The 22166-nt window shown below is 37.0% G+C and overlaps 1 protein-coding gene and 1 pseudogene across 1 annotated transcript in view; one reads left to right on the forward strand and one right to left on the reverse strand.

The window, feature by feature from the left end:
- The window catches only part of IFNE (interferon epsilon), a 58094-nt gene extending 38877 nt beyond the window's left edge, over positions 1-19217 (forward strand). The window contains exon 5 of the mRNA XM_055092086.2: positions 17544-19217. The gene's annotated coding sequence lies outside the window, so the exon portion shown is untranslated. The remainder of the gene's footprint in view (positions 1-17543) is intronic.
- Positions 17420-18004, reverse strand: LOC129393100 (interferon omega-1-like; annotated as a pseudogene).
- Positions 19218-22166: the final 2949 nt, after the last annotated feature.

The raw sequence follows: 22166 nt of genomic DNA on the forward strand, positions 1-22166 counted from the left end.
GTCCCCTGCGAATAGCACCAGCAGATATTCAAGCCTTTTGTGACACAGAGATCTCATGCTAGTTGAGATGAAACCTGGATGGAGAAATTTCTTACTGGGCCTCACCAGTAGATGGACACCTAGAGGAATTAGAGATAGGAAACAAAAAGTAGCCTCCCTCCTGAGAAGTGAGCATGTTATTCTGCTTCTCTATGCCTCAGGTCATTCAGCTTTTGAGTATAATAAAAACAGCCCAAATCATTGGATGGTTACGAGGATGAATTGAATTATAAACACTTCAGAACAATGCCTGGCATGCTCAATAAGTAGAAAACATTATACCTAGTATACCAAAATGTAGGAAACAAATGCAAATCTATTAAATACTAGAAATATGTGTATGTAAAACATTTTTAAATCTTCAGACAGGAAAGCTCTTTCTGAGTAATACGAAAACTATGGCCACAATGGAAAAAAGAAATACATTTTAACACATTAAATGGAAAAAATAATCTATCCAGCAAAGGGCCATAAAGAAAATTCAAATCACATGGAAAAAAATCCCTTAAAATATGTGAGTATTAATATTTTAAATAAAAAGTTCAAATATTTTAAGAACCTGATAGAGATATGAGTAAGAAATATAGAGGCAGTTTACAAGAAGCCTAAATAGCTATGAGTGGATAATATGCCAAATAATATGCCTCTCATTTCAAATAAATGAAAGATCTGATGAACAACAAAAAGATTACTTGGTGATGGTTGGGGTAAGAGTAGATACAGTAGAAGTATAAAATTTAAAAACACTTATAGTTAATTTAGTAAAATCTACCAAAATTATTAAACCACCAGACCCAGAAAATGCAGCCCTAGGTATTTATATTACAAAAACACTGTCCATATGCCAGCTCAAACATATATACAAATTTATTTATTGAAGCCTTATTTATACAAAAGACAGTTGTAGTGAAATTAATATGCTATTATAGAGGATTGGTTAAGTCAGCAATGGTCCCTTTGTATTACAGGATACCATACAGTCAATCAGTCTAATTAGGTAAAGAATATTCATTTACATCCAAACTTGTTCATAGTATGTTGAATGGTGTTGAGTGAAAACGCAAGTTAAGGAATAAGAGTGATTACATTGATGAGGAAACAGAGGGTAGAAATGAGATTTTAAAATTCTCTTTTAATTTCTGGAAACTAAATATCTTGTTTTCTCTTTTTAAAATTCTTAACTATCCATTTAAGTTGACTCGGATTGTATCCAGCATTTCTATTTTCATGAAGCAAGGGAGATTTATCATAGCTTAGTTTCTACTGTGGTTGGTACTGGAAGACAACACCTGCCTTTGGTATCACCAGGGGACGACGTGGAGGGACCACTTCACTGGCCACTATTAAAAAGTGAAGGTGAAACAGATAGAATATTGGATAAAAATCATATTTTCTAATAAGTAAATATGAGAATTTTAATATGTTTCTCATTTAAAGAATAAACACAGTGATAGAGCTTTAGAAATAATTAAAATTCCAATTCCTGGAAATTGATGTCCTCTTTACTATATGGTTTTTTCATAGTCGTTTATGGATGAGTAAAGCACATTCTTATTTTTTTCTCTAGCACCATTCCAGATCTTGGAGCTATGTTTTTGCACCTCGTGATATTGACTTATTTTCTCTTTAAAGCAAAAGTTTGCACTAAGAAAGCCTCCTTTAACCCAACAGCTTGCTCTAAACTTATCTTTAGCTGATCCAGCAACTGCTGAATAAGTTACAACAGCAAGCTCTCCACGAATCTCTATTCAGAAGGAAGTCACACTCTTGGATTAAATTAAAATGAAGGAAAAAACTGCTTGAATGTACCTTATAGAAGAAAGATATTGAGAAAAGTTCCTTTGGTACAGAGTCAGAAAAGATTTCCTACTTGTAGGGATTATGAACCCAAAACAGACCTCTAAGAAGGAGGCATTTTGGATGAATAAGAATGGTCCCATGACAATAATCTCAAAGCCCATTGTGATGTTCTTAGACTAACGAGGTCAGGAAGCTCAGAAGGTAAGGAACTTATTTATGTCTGTAGCTTATTTGCATGTTACTTGAAGTATTTGCTTGTTTTGTGTCATTTTTAAGAGTAGACACAACTTATTAGCATTTGGTAAAGTCATTTTATTTCACTTATGATCTGAAGAAAACCCATAGTTTTGGCTTAAAGGCATAAATTCTACCAATGGATTTATGCTTTAACTGGAAGTAATATATTTGAAATATATCTTGACATATTTTCTATTCTTTGAAATCTGATTTTTCCTTGGTAGCTCTTCACTCCCTTTCCCAACCCACTCTCCCTCCTCTCCCTAGGGAAGGAGAAGTTAAATGTACATAGGAAAGGGGAAGAAGAGGAATAGCCACAATTCCTATCACATAGGAATGTGAGATAAAGGCCTTTCTGGTGCTGGGTAGCATTCATTAGCAGAGAAAGAGAGGAGGGAAGATATAGAATAGTATGGAATAGGAGTGTCCTCAATAACCTCTTCCCCTGGTGACACCTTGGCAGGGGCAATGGATATCCAGATTAATCCAAGGGTGGGGTATTGTTCCTGGGTTTTCAGGGTATTGACTACCATATCTCTAGGAGACAAAGCATGTTATTCCAGTTTCCAAATGTAATTCCTATGTCAGATTTATGTGGGCCAATGGTGAGATGAATGGGCTCTATCAAGTACATTCAAATGCTAGGCCCTTTCCATTTTCTTCAATATGTGGTGTCCAAGGTTGCCATAGAATGGAAAGTGAGAAAAGAGAATCACCCATGAGAAATTTACATGAGCCAAGCCATCAGAGGGCCATGACATCTGTCCATATTGTATAGGTAAAAACTTAGTCATATGTCCTTGGCTAACTATAAGGAAAGCAGGGTGTAGCCCTGTGTCCAAAATGAAAATAAATTGGATTTGGTGCTCACCAGCAGTGACTTTGCTACATATCGACCTTCAGGTCACCAAATATTAATGTTTCTCTTTGCCCCCCATGTACGGCACGCTCATTCTAACTTGAAGAGACCAATCCAAAGTATTTTCTAGTAATTCCATCCAGCTCAAAGCTCAGAGTCTTTGGGTCATATGGAGTCCTCTTCATAATAGCTGGATATGACTCTGTGTAGTCTGAATGTAGAATGATCACAACAAAGACATGCATTCAGAATTGCCATGAATGGGAAACACAGCAGTTTTTATATCCTACTCGTAGGATTCTGAATTCCCTTGATTCTCTTTTAGCTCTCTGCTTGCATACTGAAAAATACTTTCTTGAACTCATATCTTTCTAAAGTTACTTGCCAAATGCAGTCAACAATTTTTCACACCTACTACTAATATCGTTTTTCAACCTCTACCCTTAGAGGTACAAGCTCAGTAGGCATATAATCTGCTTTCTAAATTAACGCAAGTTACAATTTTGTAAAAGTTCATCGTTGCCTAACATAAATAATTTGTATAAATGAAATTATTTATTATAATGAAATTATTGACTAAAACAATATAATACACATAATTGAATAAAACATGACTGAATCGTAACTTTTGAAAAATTTTTATTCATTCCTTTCATTTATTAACTTATACGCAAGTATTGTACGAATATATGTACAATGAAAAGACAAAAGGGACAAAATTTATTAATGAGCAATAGGAACAGAAATGATCAATAAAGTTGTATTCACAGGCTTTCTGATTACAGGAGCTTTCTCTAAGGAATATAGTGAGCTTTCCTGATTGATTCTTGGCCATGTTGATGTATGGCATTGAAAAGAAAATAACTGGAAAGAATTTAAAGTCAATAGAGTTTTTCACAATGAAAAGGAGGCAGGAAGAATGGGTCCAGGAAAGGACATAGGGGGAGGAAGAATGAGTCCAGGAAAGCAGAGGCATCATCTTGTGCTGATCTATGCCCTAGGTGGAGCAAAAGGTACAGCCCATCTCCTAGCATAGGTCTCTTTCCTAAACTTTCCCCCATGCTGATTTTATCCAAATGCATATGTTTAGCCTGGAAGTCATTCCCATGTTAAAAAATTATATATCCAAGTGCTCTCCATTTGAAACCTTCATTTTAGACCTAAACTCAAAGTAAGGTTATTCAAAACCAATCTCCTGGGGGAAAATGATTTCTGTTATTCTTTTCCAGTTCTGTTAGTTGCAGTTCACATTTATAGGTTCTCACATAGTGATTCTTGACTCCTCATTTTCTCTCACATCACATCTCCAGTCTGAGTGCAATTAATGTTTTTGCACCATTAAGAGTTTCCAGGTAGGAACTTCATATAGCTCTTTATTTTGAGCATGTGTCTTAATCCACTGAGTTATAGTAACAGATTTTTTTTAGAATTCTTGAATTTCTAGAAAAACAATACTCAATTAAGATTTAATATTAACCTGTCTCTGGATTATTTTTCTGATATTTTACTTGTAGCTATACGTAGATAATTTTCTATCTGTAGTAACTTTTTTTTTTTGTTTTGTTCTAATTCAACCCTCTTCTATAATCAGTTTTATACTAGTCTCAAAAATAATTTTGGTGATTTTCTAATTTTTCATTTCCCTTGTCAAAAATTGTTTTTAATTGTTAAGAATTCCTTTTAATTCTAAAATAAGCAGGCACTTCAGCATCAGTGTTTTTAAAACTTTTCAGATAATTCCAAAGTGAAGCCAAAGTGGAAACCACTGCTCTAGGAGATCGTATAAAGGAATTGTGAAACAAGTTATTCCTGTTATAATTAGAAAACTTCTCTCAGGGATCTGCTCCATATGGAGGTGTTTTGTGGTCACCCAGGAGAGATTATCAACCCTTGACCAATGATTGGATGTTTAGACCAATGGTGCCATTTGCCTACCAATGAAGTTTGAAATTTTACTACCCACATGCACTGGAACAATGTTTTTAAAAAAATTTTTAATATATTTTCTTTAGATCTGAATCTGGATTTTGCCAGAGACTGGGTTTTGTTGTTGCTGCTATTGCTTTTTTTTTTTTTTTTTTTTTTTTTTACAGGGATTAAAGGGAAAGAGTCAGGTAGTATGCATAGCTTGAAACTTCATGCTGTTAGGAGGTGGGACTGTGATCAGGTTCCCCCAAGTAGACCAGGGTCTGCGGGGTTTGGAATTCTCACAAGTATGAGGGGACAGAAGTTGGGTGTAGCCCAGCTCTCTTGTTGGTCTCACAGATGGTAGGGTAGGGGAATAGGTGGGATGGGACCAGAGAGCCTGTCAGAAGTAAAAATCAAATATGAGATCTTTCTCCTTATTACAAAAAGACTCTCCTGAGGATTCCACCTGTTTGCTTCTGGCTTTGTTCTTCACTTGTGGACAGAATGTTGTCTATAGAGATGAGGCTATAGAAAAACAAGGATAGGCATCAGCCCGCTTCTTTATGTCCTGACCAATGACCACTATATGACCAACATTCAAAGGGCAAAGAATAAGCTTCTCACAGATTGAAGAAGACAGGATATACAATGTTAATGGATCGGAGGTTTCAATATTGTTAAGATGTTGATTTCTCAAAAAATCTCAATAAAATTGTAACAGATTTTTCTATGGAAATTAACAAGAAAATTCTGAAATTTACACTGGAGTACAAAAGACCTAGGCTAGACAATTTTTAAAGAAAAGAACAAATCCAGAAGAGTAATACTAAGCTAGTCTGTGTGGGACAAAGATAAAAAATAAGTGGATCAGTAGAAGAGCATAGAGCCAAAATACAGGCCATATTTATGGTCACATGATTTGTAACTAATATGTCACTGCAATTCAATAAGCCTAGAAGGTTTTTCTTAAATGTTGTATGTCAACTGAATATCCATGTTACTCCCACCTCACTATGTACAATAAAGATGCATCATAGACCTAAATGCAAAAGCTAAACATATAAAAATACTAGAAGAAAACATAAGAGCATATCTGTATGACATGATATTTATATACTTGGTTACTGTAAGCAGTGTTTCGTTAAATAGGACAAAAGTGAAGTAACCATCAAATAAAATTTGATAACTTAGTCTTCATTAAGATTAATAACTTTAAGTGAATAAAAAGATCAGCTTCAATCTGAAAGATGTTATTTACAATACATTTACCCGACAAAGTAGTTGTATCTAGGATATATATAAAAATAACTAAAATAAAAAGAGAAATCAATATCAATAAGAAAAGGAGAAAGTGCTTACCAAAAACAAAGATTGAAACAGGAATTTCACAAAAGAGACTATCCAAATGGCTCATAAAACTTGAAAAAACAACACGCTCAACATACATGAACAGTATGGATGATTTCACAGACATAACATTGAGTGAAAAAGCTAAATATAAAGAAAAACTAAAATGTGTTTTCATTTATAGAAGGTTCAGAAACTTCAAAAACCAATTTATGGTAATAGGAGGATACAAGAGTGGTTAGATTTATGATGTGATGTTCATTAAGAGGGAACAAAAGGAGCCTTATTTTTACCCTACATGACCAAATTGTCTTCATGTTATAACTTTAATTCCTCTTGCTTGTTTCATAATGTTTTACATTGTTATTATTTCACCACAATATTAAATATTTCAGGGGAAAGTAGACATTGCTGCCTTTTACCTAATTTTTTAGAAGAATATTTTTGTTTATAATTTCACTTGTTTAAAAAGAAACATGCCTGATCTCATTTGCACATATCTGTTTCTCATTAATTTGAAGCCTTAGAAATTATGACTGAATATAATTTCTTTGCAAATATCTCATCAAAATATTTGAGATGATAGTTTATTTTTCTTATTCAATATTGATGAATAGATTGTTTTAAATTGTTCCCAGTAGTTGGATCAAAAATCTATGTTACTGATCACCTTATCAACTGGAAAAACTAGTGTGGAAATAATTTTTAAAAATGTCTTCTATGGGTCTTTCAATTTAAGTGGTAAATATATTTATGGGAATCTAGAATAAATAAATAACACAGAATAAAGTTTTAAAAGGTAAGCATAAAATCAGTGATATTAGCCTAATACTAGTTCTAGATTGTTATTTATTATCTAATCTGACCCCATTAGACCTTCCAATATAATTGTTTTTTAAGGGATATTTGGAAGCTTTTCCATCCTTATTTTTTATAACTTAGCTTTGTTCTTTGGTGTCTCTTTGATGAGCAAGGCATTTAAGCAGTTGAGTGTTGGTTAAAAAAAAAGTCTTGGCTGGGTTCATTAATGATGAACATAACATGGCCTTATGTTAATTAACCAAATGTACTTACTAAGACACATGAATATCTAGAGTTATTTTGTTTCCGTACTGTTGATACACCTCATGTGCAAACACATTCCAGTGATGAATGCTAAATGTTATTCTGCCCTCTACTGGTTCAAATTGGACTCTCCCATTTAGATGCATTCCAGGAAAACAGCTTCAAGGTAGAATCTTTTTTTTTTCTTTTTCTTTTTTTTTTAAGACAGGATCTTGCTGTGTTGCCCAGGCTGGAGTGGAGTGGCACAATCACAGCTCACTGCAGCCTCAGCCTCCCCAGGCTCAGATGATCTTCCCATCTTAGCTTCTCAAGTAGCTGGGACTACAGGTGTACACCATGCCTTTTCTATTTTTTGTAGAAAAGGAATTTGGCCATGTTGCCCAAGCTTATCTCAAACTCCTAGGCTCAAGGGATCCTCCTGCCTTGGCCTCCCAAAGTACTGGGATTACAGGCATGAGCCACCACACCCAGCTAAAGGTAGAATCTTAATGAACATTTCCCTTTATAAGCAAAACAAGTAAAACACCAGGAGAACAGAGCATGTGACCCCACCCACCCTGGCCACTGGCACTCAGGCTGTCAACAGCTGCCAGAGCTTCTGACCCAGTGTTCCTAATTCTGTGGGAACTTAAACAGTGGGTGCAGCCTCCTGTTTTCCCAGGAAGCATCTAGACAGCAGGGCGGGCATTCCCATCCACCCTTGCCACTGGTAGCCCAGATAAGCCATGTCCACTAGAACTTCTAGATTGGTGGTCCTATTTCTGCCTGAATTTGCAAAGTGGCACAGGTTCCTGTTGCCCCGGAAACACCTGCATGACAGGGAGGGTAGCCCCACCAACCCCCACCTCTCATAGCCAGATGGCCCACACCTGCTAGAGCTTCCAAACCAGTGGCCCCACTTCCACCTGAACTCTGTGGACAGGTGTAACCCTGTGTTTCCCCAGAAAGCACACAGACAGCAGATTAGGGCTGACCTGGCATGGATACAGCATGTCTGCCAATGGTGGCCCTGCCTAAGGGAGTCCTGCGGATCAAAACACCCAAAAAAAGAAGCACAGGCATGTAGGCAGTAATCAGGGGGGGCTCCTCCAAGACCCAGGAGCAGACTAAAATTGAAGCCTGTCAACTAAACCCAACTTATACCATAATCAAACCCCCAAGGGCATCAAAGAAAAAAAGAAAATATCCATCAAAAGGACAGAAACTTCAAAGATTGAAGGAACATCAGCCCACACAAATGAGAAAGAACCAGCACAAGAAAGAACCAGCAAAAATGCCAGAGTTCCTTTTTTTCTTTCAAACAACTGCACTAGTTCCAAGCTGAGGAAAGAATCTCAGAGCTCAAAGACTGCCTCTCCTAAATAACTCAGTCAGACAAAGATAAAGAAAAATGAATAAAAAAGAACAAACAAAACCTCCAAGAAATATGGGATTATGGCAAGAGATGAAATCTATAACTCGTTGGCATCCCTGAAAGAAACAGGGAAAAAGCAATCAACTTGGAAAACATGTTTCAGAATATCATCCATGAAAACTTCCTTGACCTCACTTAGAGAGGCCAACATTCAAATTCATGAATTACAGAGAACCCCCACGAGATATTACACACCATCCTCAAGATATATAATCATCAGATTCTCCAAGGTCAAAATGAAAGAAAAATGTGAAAGGCAGCTAGAGAGAAGGGGCAGGTCATCTACAAAGGGAACCACATAAGGCTAACAGTGGACCTTTCCACAGAAATTCTGCAAATGAGAAGAGATGAGGGACCTTTAGGTAGCATTTCTAAAGAAAAAAAAATTCCAACCAAGAATTTCATATCCAGCCAAACTAGGCTTCATAAGTGAAAGAGAAATAAAATTCTTTTCAGACAAGCAAATGCCAAGGGAATTTGTTACTACCAGACCTGCCTTACAAGAGGTCCTGAAAAGAATGCCAAATATGGAAAGGAAAAAAACATCGCCAGCCACTACAAAAGCACACTTAAGCACACAGACCAGTGACACTATAAAGCAATGCACAAACAAGCCTGCTTTCTAATCAATTAATAGCATGATGACAGGGTGAAATCCACATATATTAATATGAACCTTGAAAGCAAATGGGCTAAATGCCCCACTTAAAAGGCAGATTATGGCAAGTTGGATAAAGAAGCAAGACCCAATGGTAGGGTCTCTTCAAGAGACCCATCTCGAATGCCATCTGTATTCTCAAAATAAGGGCTGAAGAAAAATCTACCAAGCAAACAGAAAACAGAAAAAAGCAGGGGTTGCTATTTTAATTTCAGACAAAATGGACTTTAAGCCAACAAAGATCAAAAAAGATAAATAAGGTGAAATGGTTTGGCTGTGTCTCCATCCAAATCTCATCTTGAATTGTAGCTCCCACAATTCCCATGTGTTTTGAGAGAGAACTGGTGGAAGGTAATCGAATCATGGGGGGTGGGTCTTTCCTGTGCTGTTCTCTTGATAGTGAATAAGTCTCATAGTTTTATAAGGGGGTTTTATAGATTCTGATATAGTTTGGCTGTGTCCCCACTCAAATCTCATCCAGAATTCCCACATGTTGTGAGAGGGACCCAGTAGGAGGTAACTGAATCATGGGGGCAGGTCTTTCCCATGCTGTTCTCATGATAGTGGATAAGTCTCATGAGATCTGATGGCTTTATAAGGAGGAGTTTCCCTGCACAAGCTCTCTCTCTCTGCCTGCTGCCATCCATGTAAGATGTGACTTGCTCCTCCTTGTCTTCTGCCAGGATCATGAGGCCTCCCCAGCCACTTGGAAGTGTAAGTCCATTAAACCTCTTTCTTTTGTAAATTACCCAGTCTCGGGTATCTTTATCAGCAGTGTAAAAATACACTAATACAGATTCCAGACCAAGTTGACTCTATTAAACAAAAACAAAAACACATATTTGTCCTAAACTTATAACTGGATAAATACTGAATATTATCATGTAGTATGAGGACGTTTTCACACTACTATGAAGAAATACCCACAACTGGATAATTTATAAAGAAATAAGATTTAATTGGCTCATGATTCTGCAGGCTGTACAGGAAGCATGATGGCATCTGCTCAGCTTCTGGGGAGGCCTCAGGAAACTTACGATTATGGCCAAAAGGGAAGCGGGAGCAGGCACATCACATGGCCAGAGCAGGAGAGTGAGTGAGTGGGGAGGTGCTGCACACTTTTAAATGACTAAATCTCGTGAGAAGTCACTCATTATTGTGAGGACAGCACTGAGAGGATGGTGCTAAACTATTAATATGAAATCAGCCCCAATAATCCAATCACCTCCCACTAGGTCCCACATCCAACACTGGGGATTACAATTCAACATGGGATTTGGATGGGAACACATCCAAACTGTATCATGTGTGAAGTATTAATTTATAGCTCCAATCCTGAGCCTTGGTTTTACTTTTTTATTTTTGCATAGGAAGTTAAGCTGCCTCAGTCCTCTAGATTCTTTCTCTTTGTATGGTATTTATGGGACCACCTTTGGCAAATCAGCTCTTTAGTAACTGGACTCTGTCATATTGACAGCATTATCCTCAGCACCAAGTCTAATGTACTCAATAAATAATTTTTACTAAAGCAATTTCTCAGATTTCCTCCTCATACTAAAAGGTGTTCATGAGTGACCACATTATTTTCCTTCATTAAGGCCATATTTGCTAGGATTATAATAGACAATGGCTAATATTTCCACTCTTCTCTTACTGAGTGTCGATAATCCTTATAGAGTTAATTGCCAAATGTGCTAGATATCTAGTTCCTTTAAGAAATATATGGCTGGGAATTCAAATGCAAGAGCAACATAATTTTCAGCTTTTGCATAGTACTACGTTAAACTATATTATGACTTCATCTCTAGTTTGCCCTCTACTTTTTTATAATAGAAATTAACCAGCCTGCTGTCATGTATAGAGCCACATGTCTAAACTAACTATCCCTGATTCACACAGCTCACAGTAATTAGACACACTACTTTTTGAAGGTAGTAGTTCTGTGTCTCAAAATCATCATTTTTCCACCTTTCTTGCCTTTGTCAACTGAGGCCGACTTCCCAGAGTGTCTGTGTGAGCTGTAAATTCATTTTCCATCACTCAGAAACCTAGGTTTCATGTCATTTGATGACATTTAGATGATACCATGATAAAATCAACATGTCTATATGAGGGTAGAGACCAGAAGGGAGCCGTTTTTTAAATAAACCAAGTAAATTTTAGTATTCATTAGTTTTAATGATTTAACTCTTTATATTGTTAAACAATTAAAATGCTCAAAGTTTTGAAATTGAGACCAGAGTTTCCATAGTAAATGAGCTTTCTTTCTAAAAATATATTTTGCAAAATTAAGAACTTTTATTAGTTAATACAGTCAACACATTTTTATTGGATTTTAGAGTTCAACCTAATCATCATATCTTTTGAATGCAGGATAATTCTGCCAAAGCTATTTTTCTTAGTCTGTCAAACACTGGGAATGAAATGTTTTTCCCTTGTTCACTCAGATTGTTGGACCAAGTGAACTAGGAAACAAGTTGGGGTCATATGTATATTCCCTTTTCATGTGATATTGTACTGTGCAAATTTGTTTTGCCATTCCTGGACTTTTTTCATTTTCATTTTCAGCTTATGTCAATAAAGGAATGTAAATATGATGAAAACAAATGAAATGTACATTGTTTCTAGATAGTGTTGGGCAACACCCGGTGTCTTTCTTTCTCATTTCATTTTCCCAGAAAATAAAAGTGGTCTGATTTCATATCCCAATGCATGAAAACAAAAAGAAAACAATGTGTGTCTAAATGAGACTAGAATTTAAGAAGGAACACAATAGAAATTAGAAAATCTTTAATAAATGAAAATTAAAAGAAAATATACCAAAACCCATGCAATACAGTGAAAACAGTGCTAAGTGGGAAATTTACAGCTGTAAAAGCTGACACTAAAAAAAGAAGAAAGAGTTCAAGTCAACAATAGAACTTTGCACCTTAAGTAACTAAAGAAAAGTACAAACAAAACCCAAATCTAGCAGAAGAAAGGAAATAATAAAACTGGAGCAAAGATAAATAAAATAGAGAATAGAAGAGCAATTTTTAAAAATCACTGAAACTAAGAGTCGGTTTTTTTAAAAAAAGTTCAACAAATTGACAGACCCTTACTAGGATTATTTTAAAAAGAGAGAGAGAAGACTCATAAAACAAAAATAAGAAATACAAGAGGACACACTACAACTGATGCCACAGAAATAAAAAAAGATCATAAGAGACAACTATGAACACATATACTCCAACAAATTTTATAACCTAGAAAAAATGGACGAATTCCTAGAAACACCACTTACCAAGACTGAATCACAAAGAAATAAAAAATCACAATAGAACTATAAGGAGATTGAATCAATAATTAAAGCCTCTGAAAAAAGAAAAGCCCAGGACCAAATGGCTTCACTGGAGAATTTTACCAAACATCCAAAAAAGAATTAGCATGATCCTTCTCAAATTCTTCCATAAGATTATAGAGGAGAGAACACTTCCAAACTAATTTTATGAGTCTATATGGAGGCAAAAACCCTCAGCAAAATACTTGCAAACAAAATTCAACAGCATATTAAAAGGATTATACACCATGGCTACATGGTTCAACATATAGAAATCAATGTAAGAAACTAAATAAACAGAATGAAGGGGGGAAAACCATGATCACCTCAATTGATGGTGAAAAACCATTTGACAAAATTCAGTGTCCTTTCATGATTTAAAAAAAGGATCAATAAACTAGGAATAGAAGGAAATTACCTCAACATGATAAGGGCTATTATATGAAAATCCTTCCATTAACATCATACACAATAGTAAAAACCTAAAATATTTTCCTCTAAGCTCAGGAAAAAGGCAAGGATGCCATTCTCATCACTTCTACTTATCCATAGTATTTGAAGTCCTAGCCAGAGTCATTAGGCAACAAAAACAAATAATAAGCATCCAAATTATAAAGGAGGAAATAAAATGATTTCTGTTGGCAGACGACATAGTCTTATATGTAAAAAATTCTAAAGGTCACACACACACACACACACACACACACACACACAGTGATAACTTATAAATGAATAGAGCAAAGTTTCAGGATACAAAATCAACAAACAAAAATCAGTCGTATTTCTATATACTAACAATGAATAATCCTAATAGGAAATTAAGAAAATACTCTCATTTACAATGGCATCAAAAAGCATAAAATATTCAGGAATAAAATTAACCGAGGAGGTGAAAGACATATCCACTGGAAACTATCAAATACTGCTGAAAAAATTAAAGATGACAAAAATAAATGGTAAGACATTTATTTATATCCATCATGTATTGGAAGACTTAACATTGTTAAGATCTTCATGTTCTCCAAAGTGATCTACAGATCTAAGGCAATCCCTATCAAAATCACAGAGGCATTTTAAAAATTTATTTATTTTATTATAATTTAAGTTCTAGGGTACATGTGCACAACGTGCAGGTTTGTTACATATGTATACATGTGCCATGTTGGTTTGCTGCACCCATTAACTCGTCATTTACATTAGGTATTTCTCCTAATGCCATCCCTCCCCCATTCCCCCACACCACAACAGGCCCTGGTGTGTAATGTACCCCACCCTGTGTCCAAGTGTTCTCACTGGTCAATTTCCACCTATGAGTGAGAACATGCGGTGTTTGGTTTTCTGTCCTTGTGACAGTTTGCTTAGAGTGATGATTTCCAGCTTCATCCATGTCGCTACAAAGGACATGAACTCATTGTTTTTTATGGCTGCATAGTATTCCATGGTATATATGTGCCACATTTTCTTAATGCAGTCTATCATTGATGGACATTTGGGTTGATTCCAAGTCTTTGCTATTGTGAATAGTGCCGCAATAAACATACATGTGCATGTGTCTTTATAGGAGCATGATTTATAATCCTTTGGGTATATACCCAGTAATGGGATCACTGGGTCAAATGGTATTTCTAGTTCTAGATTCTTGAGGAATTGCCACACTGTCTTCCACAATGGTTGAACTAGTTTAAATTCCCACCAACAGTGTAAAAGCATTCCTATTTCTCCACATCCTCTCCAGCACCTGTTGTTTCCTGACTTTTTAATGATCGCCATTCTAACTGGTGTGAGATGGTATCTCATTGTGGTTTTGATTTGCATTTCTCTCATGACCAGTGATGATGAGCATTTTTTCATGTGTCTGTTGGCTGCATAAATGCCTTCTTTTGAAAAGTGTCTGTTCATATCCTTTGCCCACTTTTTGATAGGTTTGTTTGATTTTTTCTTGCAAATTTGTTTAAGTTCTTCATAGATTCTGGATATTAGCCCTTTGTCAGATGGGTATATTGCAAAAATTTTCTCCCATTCTGTAGGTTGCCTGTTCACTCTGATGGTAGTTTCTTTTGCTGTGCAGAAGCTCTTTAGTTTAATTAGATCCCGCTTGTCTATTTTGGCTTTTGTTGCCATTGCTTTTGGTGTTTTAGTCATGAAGTTTTTGCCCATGCCTATGTCCTGAATGGTATTGCCTAGGTTTTCTTCTAGGGTTTTTATGGTTTTAGGTCTAACATTTAAGTCTTTAATCCATCTTGAATTAATTTTTGTATAAGGTGTAAGGAAGGGATCCAGTTTCAGCTTTCTACATAGGGCTAGCCAGTTTTCCCAGAACCATTTATTAAATAAGGAATCCTTTCCCCATTTCTTGCTTTTGTCAGGTTTGTCAAAGATCAGATGGTTGTAGATGTGTGGTGTTATTTCTGAGGCCTCTGTTCTGTTCCATTGGTCTATATCTGTGTTTTGGTACCAGTACCGTGTTGTTTTGGTTACTGTATCTTTGTAGTATAGTTTGAAGTCAGGTAGCGTGATGACTCCAGCTTTGTTCTTTTGGCTTAGGATTGTCTTGGCAATGCAGGCTCTTTTTTGGTTCCATATGAACTTTAAAGTAGTTTTTTCCAATTCTGTGAAGAAAGTCATCGGTAGCTTGATGGGGATGGCATTGAATCTATAAATTACCTTGGGCAGTATGGCCATTTTCACGATATTGATTCTTCCTACCCACAAGCATGGAATGTTCTTCTATTTGTTTGTGTCCTCTTTTATTTCATTGAGCAGTGGTTTGTAGTTCTCCTTGAAGAGGTCCTTCACATCCCTTGTAAGTTGGATTCCTATGTATTTTACTCTCTTTGTAGCAACTGTGAATGGGAGTTCACTCATGATTTGGCTCTCTGTTTGTCTGTTATTGGTGTATAAGAATGCTTGTGATTTTTGCACATTGATTTTGTATCCTGAGACTTTGCTGAAGTTGCTTATCAGCTTAAGGAGATTTTGGGCTGAGACAATAGGGTTTTCTAAATATACAGTCATGTCATCTGCAAACAGGGACAATTCGACTTCCTCTTTTCCTTATTGAATACCCTTTATTTCTTTCTTTTGCCTGATTTCCCTGGCCAGAACTTCCAATACTGTGTTGATAGGAGTGGTGAGAGAGGGCATCCCTGTCTTGTGCCAATTTTCACAGGGAATGCTTCCAGTTTTTGCCCATTCAGTAAGATATTGGCTGTGGGTTTGTCATAAATAGCTCTTATTATTTTGAGATACGTTCCATCAATAGCTAGTTTATTGAGAGTTTTTCGCATGAAAGCCTGTTGAATTTTGTCGAAGGCCTTTTCTGCATTTATTGAGATAATCATGTGGTTTTGTCTTTGGTTCTGTTTATGTGATGGATTACATTTATTGATTTGCATATGTTGAACCAGCCTTGCATCCCAGGGGTGAAGCCAACTTGATCTTGGTGGATAAGCTTTTTGATGTGCTGCTGGATTCAGTTTGCCAGTATTTTATTGAGGATTTTTGCATCGATGTTCATCAGGGATATTGGTCTAAAATTCTCTTCTTGTTGTGTCTCTGCCAGGCTTTAGTATCAGGATGATGCTGGCCTCATAAAATGAGTTAGGGGGGATTCCCTCTTTTTCTATTGATTGGAATAGTTTCAGAAGGAATGTTCCATTAATTCTGTTCCATTAATTCTACTAAACCATATATTCCATCATTGGTCAAGGTCACCAGTGACTTCTGTTTTCAGATTCACTAGGATAGTTTGGTCTTCCTTCCCTGAAAGTACCACCATCCTTTCCTGATTAGTCTTTCCCTGATTCTTCCCTATTTCGTCTTCTAACTGCACTGGCTATCAGCCTCAGGGCGTTTTGCAGACTCTACTCTTCAGCCCTTCCTTTAACTGCTGAGGGTCTGCAGGATAAAGTTTATGTCCTCATCACATTGTCCCCTCTATTTATGTGACTACATCCATTCCCGTACCCCGATAATCAGACATAAAATAAAGAACCCCAAATTAACACCTTCCCCCATGGCATTCTAGACACATAATTCCCACCTGCCAATAAGACGTGTACTTACATATCTCCCATGCACCTTAGGAAGGATATCTAATATTTTTCCCGTCCAAGCACCATTTATACCTAAAGCTTCTGATGTGAGAACATCACTTTTCTTTACTTCTCTTTGTAGCATTTAACATAATTGAAATAATATAAATATTTGTCCTGTTTTTACGTCTCTTTCCCTCTTAGACTGAGAGAAACTGTGTTTGCTTTATTCACCTGTATTTCTTTAAGAAAACCCCACAGTTTGCCATTTACTCAATTTATACATATAATAGGAATGAAATGAATGAGTTAATACATTTTACCATATTTTCAATTTGGTTTACAAAAAGAGAAAGTAGACATTGTTTTTAGAATAGAAACATTTACAGAGTTTTCTTTGATATGAATTTAATAAAACAAAATGCAAACTTAATATGAAAAAGTGAATGTTTTATAAATTTTAATACGATGTGAAGATGAAAATATAAAATATATAAATATCATAAATACAAGGCATGAAAAAAAAGAAGGAAGATAAATAAACAGCATCAGGGCAGTTATCTCTGAGTTACGGATGCCCCAGGAGCTGAATGTTTTTGACATACACTTGCTTTATGATATTAATAAAGTATTTGCTAAAACTAATTCAATAATTTCTGATGAAACAGAAATGAGCTTTTTGAATATCCAAAGTCACATGTACAAGTGTGATATGGCAGATTAGTCAATGAGAATCATTTCATGATGAGCCCAGGTCTTCATCCTTACTTCTCAATCTTTCTTGCAAACTTGTGGATGAAAAGGATCTCATGATTTCCACTCTGACAACTTCCCAGGCACAATCTTTATTTCTTCTCTTTCAGGTAGAGATGGATTCCCGGAAATACCTCCTCAAGGCCAGTGTAGAGCCCTCAATCACCCACTGCCCCCAGCTTCTCCTTCTCCCATCTCCTGCACCAAGCAGGCCTCCAGGTGTTCCAGCTGCTGATGACGTAAAGTGTGGAGTTGGTCCAGGAAGGTCATGTTCCATGCAGCAGAGGAGCGCTTTGTGTGAGAAGTTGAAGACCTGCTGTAACACATCATAGAGGAAAGACATAGCCTGGGCCTTCTGCAACTGGCTGACTTCCACCTTCTCCTGGGGGAATCTGAAGTCACTTCTGTCCTTTAGACACAAGAAGCGAGAGATTCTCCTCATTTGGCCCAGAAGCACCAAGGTGTTCCTGCCTAGCAGGCCATGGTTCTGAGGCAGGTTATATCCTAGAGATCCAGAAGAGCCACAGCTGCACACCTCTAGGGCTGCCAGTAGAGGGAAGAGGAGGGCCATTGAGAAATCAGGATGCTTTTGGCCTGGTTGAGCTGAGGTCTTCATAGAACCTTGGATCCTAGGTTCTATGAAGACATTCTATCTATGCATGGCTTTAATGGAGCACAAATAGTTTTCATTTTTCTGAGCATTTCTCTAAATTTTTAATTCCATTTATTGTTTTCATTTACATGTCTTCTATATCAGCATCCACAACTTTTGGCCACCAGTTTGGTGGAAGATAATTTTTCCACGAAAAATGGGGTCAGGGAGGGAATGTTTTCAGAGGCATTAGATTCTCATTAGGAGACCACAACCTAGATCCTTCGCATCTGCACTTCACAATAGGGTTCCTGCTCTTTTGAGAATCCAGTGCCACTGCTGATCTGACAGGAGGCAGAGCTCAGGCGTTAATGCTTGTTGGTTGGCCTGCTTGCCTCCTGCTGTGCGGCCCTGTTCCTACCAGGCCAGGACCAGTACCCCGGTCCATGGATGGGGGTTGAAAAACCTTGTTCTATATGACCTAAAAGGAGGTCATCACTCTACACTCTTGATTTTTGCAATGGATGTTCAATATTCCCAGTAAACTTAAGATATATCAATCCAAATGAATATTGATCGATCAGATGAGAAACATCTTTGTGCTACTGTTAGAAGTATATACTTTTAGCCCAGATCCTAGCCTCCAGTTTTACCCTCCATTTTGCATAGGAAATCAGGATCCCTGGGCCCTATGGGTTTCTGTATTCAGTTAGGAAATTACCTATCTCTGGAAATTAAACTTTTTAGGACTATCTTTGTTTGAAATTTGATTCACAGAAGACGTTGATGGTTATTAGTGAAAGAACTTCTCTGGTGCTTCCCTCCTTCTAGAATATATTCATTCAGGTTCATGTGGTTATGCTTCCCTGAGGGCTCAAGCTTAGATCAATGAACATTGCCTTTTTTGCATTATTTTCTTACTGGAGAAATATAGCACTCCTCAGGCTGTGCCAATACCCCTAAAAGAAATTCTGTTGGTTTGTTTTTTTTTCCTTTTTTAAGGTGCATATGGGTGTGGAAATTTTAATCTTAAAATAATGTTATTTCCTCAGCACTGATGACTCACAAGGTATTTATCACATCAAGTCACTCCCTAAATGCAGGCTCACCACATCCTGATGACTTTAGAACTCCTTTTCCAAGGAGGTTCTTGCTTCTTTGTTGCCAAAACAATAAATCCTTTGTGACCTTTGTCCTTGCTCCTAGAATATTTGGGTGAAGGAGTATATGCTGTCAGTGGTGACCTCCTCTTCTTCTGACCCGTGCCCTAGGTATCAAAGTCTCAACAGCCCTAGAACGCTGATAACAAAGGTTTGTTTTGTCTAAGTAGGTAAAGGAATTATCCAATTGTAATCATTTTATCTTCAGTAGTTAAATAATTTTTATTTCACCAAGTACAGCTTTTATTCTTTCTTTAACTCTTTTGTTATCTTTAATTCTTTTAAACTATTAACAGTTTTTATGCTTAAAATTTATGAGCTATGCACAGGAGAGTCAAAGATGCTGCTGCCTCTCTTTAGAGGCTCATATTACAGAAACTGGTGACCCTCAGTTGTTCAATAGTTCAGTGTGATCTGTTGAAGTTTCTTACATCTCTGTCTACATGAAACTTTGACGGTGCAGGGCAGTGAGCCCCATGCTATCACATTAAATACTCATAGCCATCTTTCCTTTACTGATTTGTGATTCTTCATTTTAAATTTAAAGCTCAACAACAAATGAATTTTTAGAACATCTTTTTAACATAGTGGTTTACTGGGCAGTTTGTCTTGCTGCTACCACATTATATTCTAATTCATGATGAAGTAACACAAACAAAGGAAAGTAAAAGAAAGGCAAGAGAGCTACACTGCTTTTCTCTATAATTTCCAAAATTCGTGTTTTTCTTGTTTCTCATTTAAACTTTTGTAGAAAGTACTACTTGACAGTTGTTTGTAGGGAGAAAGAAAACAGAAGCAATTCTGATTGTCATGAAATTGAAATAAGGGGAGTGACTTTCCCCTTACTAACTGCAAAGTGTAAGTTAGCAAACTTCAATGCAGCAAAAATTGGGGACTAGAGAGTTTTCGAAGATCAGCTACTTGACTTTCTTTCACTTAATCCACATGTGATCAGCTCTGGAGAGAAGGCAGAAGTCACACCAACCAACTCCCAAAAGATTGACAACCAGGCTGCAGTTGCTAGAACACCAACAATGCTCTCTGGCAGAGTGTTAGACATTAAGCTTGTCTGAAGACTCTACCTAGTTAATAAATCCACCCAGGCAACGATAAGATAGGCTTGAGGAACCTGGAATTAATAGAAATAGAATTGGATGATCCCAAAAGTTTCTATTTTAATCTGGATGATGATATTAATAATAATACTAATATTAAAAATAACACCAAAATTTATTGCATGCCTAATAGGAACCATCCACTGTTTTAAGATTTTCTTTTTTGAGACAGGGTCTTACTGTGTCACCTAGGCTGCAGTACAGTGGTGCGATCACGGTTCACTGCAACCTGACCTTCTGGGCTCAAGCAGTCCTTTTACCTCAGTCTCTTGAGTAACTGGGACCACAAGCGTGCACGACCATGCTTGGCTAATTTTTCAAATTTTTCGTAGAGACAGGGTTTCAACATGTGCCCAGGCTGGTCTGGTGCTCCTGGGCTCAAGCGATCATCCTGCCTCAGTGTTCCAAAGTGCTGGGATTACAGGCATCAGCCACCATGCCAGGCTGTTTTAAGATATTTTTAAAATACTAACTCTGTCTTCTCAATAACACTATTTGGATTACACCCTTTTATACAACTGTTTGGAGAGAAATATAAATCTGGAGGGATGAACTATTCTGACCACACCAATTGTGCAAGGTGAAAACTTTAGGGAGAATCAATATAATGGCTTTTCTGGAAGGGTCCTTTAAAGGAAGTGGGGGATAGATATGAACATAGAAAGTAAAGAAGAGGACATCAAATCAATGGAGCAGGGAGAGTGAGATGACTAGGATTCCGAGATGCATTTTGAATGCCAAATGGTTGCTGTCTATTGCTTTACAGAGCAACAGGGGGTGTAGTGTAAATGAATTGAACTGACTGCCTTAAGTTCAGTGGAAAAGTAGATGAAATACATTCCTTTTTTTTTTTTTTTTTTTTTGAGACAGAGTCTTGCTTTGTCACCCAGACTGGAGTGCAGTGGCACAATTTCAGCTAACTGCAACCTCCACCTCCTGGGTTCAGGTGATTCTCGTGCCTTAGCCTCTGGAGTAGCTGGGACTATCAGTGCACACCACTATGCCCGGCTAACTTTTGTATTTCTAGTAAAGACAGGGTTTCACCATGTTGGCCAGGCTGGTCTTGAACCCCTGGCCCTAAATGATCCGCCTGCCTCAGCCTCCCAAAGTGCCAGGATTACAGGTGTGAGCCTCTGCACCCAGCCAACGAAATATCTTTTAAGTAGTAAAATGAAGTAGATTTGTCTGCCAATTAAAAAAAAAATCATAACATTTAATTAGTGATTTCTTCAAAAATATACTAAAACAACTCTATTAACCTATCAACTGCAAACTCCTAGAAGCCAATTTATTTTTTACTCTTGAGTTTTCTTGTGTATTTAAGAATAAAGAGAAAACAACTAATAATTTCTGGGACAGCCCAGCCATATGGACTCTGACTTTCTCCTCCTTCAGGACTCACAGGTCAGCCTGCTGCTCTTATTGCCAAGGAGAAGGATATTTCTATCCCCAGCCCATTCAAGACTTAATCTTGTGTACTGATTGTGTCCAGTGAAGAATCTCTTCCCCTCTTTCTCCTTCGGTCCATTGGTTGAGTTGTGAGTGCTGAAAAGATCATTCATATGACCAAGATTGTGATGCTTAGATGTTTATCCCCAGCAAACATGTAAAGTATAGAAATCTCAGTTGTCTCCACCAAACATCTAAACTGTATAGCATCTAAGCAGCCTGAGGCTTTCACCAGATGCCCAGTCTTCCAGCCAGCAGCATTGTGAGCCAAATAAACATTTTTTTCTTTATAAATTACTCAGCCTCAGGTATTCCTTGTTAGTGAAAATGAACCCAGGTTCAGCTGCTCATCTCTCGAAAACCAAACTCAAGAGAAGAGAGATGTTGAGGGGGAAAGCAGATTCATTAGGAAAGCCT

Source organism: Pan paniscus, chromosome 11 (genome assembly GCF_029289425.2).
Source record: "Pan paniscus chromosome 11, NHGRI_mPanPan1-v2.0_pri, whole genome shotgun sequence".
NCBI lineage: Eukaryota > Metazoa > Chordata > Mammalia > Primates > Hominidae > Pan > Pan paniscus.